A 1,117-nucleotide genomic window follows, 5' to 3' on the forward strand; every position below is an offset into this window, starting at 1 on the left:
TAGGGAACAGGTTCCAGCAGCTCGGGCTCCTTTTCACTGGTTCTCACAAAGTGCGCTTCTCTGGGTGGAGCAGGCTGGTACTTCAGTGGAACCCAGGTACCTTTCTCTTTGGCTTCCTTCTTTTTCTGATCATTTTCTTTCACATGTTTCAGGAAGCTATTTCAGCTCTTTGAGTGCTTAACATGCTCAGTACGCACATTAATCCTCTTGGCAAGAATCTTGCCCTTAACTTGTTTGTTAACAACCATGCCGATGGCATGCTGGGTAACATGGTAGACTCTTCTAGTTTTGCCATCATAACATTTGTGGGGTATGCCTTGTTGAACAGCACTCATTCCCTTGATGGCTACAATATCACCTTTCTTATAGAGTTGCATGTATGTGGCCAAAGGAACAACTCCATGTCTTCTAAAAGGCTTAGAGAATGTGTACTGGGTGTCTCTCCTCTTTCCCTTGTGCTCACCATTTTGACAAATTACTGGAAGATGGTGGCTCACTATTTTTTTTTCTTTTAAGGCGCATATATCTAGAGAAAGTTAAATTTTCCAGTCAAGTGGCAGATTGTTTTCAAATAAGTTCATGCATTTGTGCCTGGGTTGGCCCAAAGTGCCCTTCCCACAGCCTAAATAGTTGCCTGCTAAGGAAACACTTTCTCTTCCAATACTGGGCTAAGAGATTTAACTCCCATCCCCACAAAGAGCAGAGGATTGTCTTTCTTCTCACCACCTTTGTAGCAATTATTGCATTGTAATAATGTTAACTATGATATTGTTTCCTCCAAAACTGACTTTACAAAATCATCATTACATTTTAAAATGGAATATTTTACTAATTCACAATCTTCTGCAAGTCTGAGGAGTATATGAGCATAAAAAATGAGAATTTTATTGTAAGTTTTTATGTACTTTTTTGAATAGTTCCATCAGAAACCTGAATTTTGACTGTACATTTTTGAATAGATCCACCAAAAACCTGAATTTTGACTCCATACAACATTTCTTTTAAAAATATGAGTTGGCCATGGTGGCTTCTACCTATAGTCCCAGCTACTCTGCAGGCTGAGAGGAGAGGATCGCTTGAGCCCAGGAGTTCGAGACCAGCCTGGCCAACATAGTAA

General features: G+C 40.2%; 1 pseudogene; it reads right to left on the reverse strand.

Annotated features, from left to right (window-relative positions):
• The window catches only part of LOC105805490, a 69,094-nt pseudogene that overhangs the window by 1,172 nt on the left and 66,805 nt on the right, over positions 1-1,117 (reverse strand).

The sequence above is a fragment of the Propithecus coquereli genome, unplaced genomic scaffold (assembly GCF_000956105.1).
Source record: "Propithecus coquereli isolate 6110/MARCELLA unplaced genomic scaffold, Pcoq_1.0 Scaffold13, whole genome shotgun sequence".
In the NCBI taxonomy this organism is placed as follows: domain Eukaryota; kingdom Metazoa; phylum Chordata; class Mammalia; order Primates; family Indriidae; genus Propithecus; species Propithecus coquereli.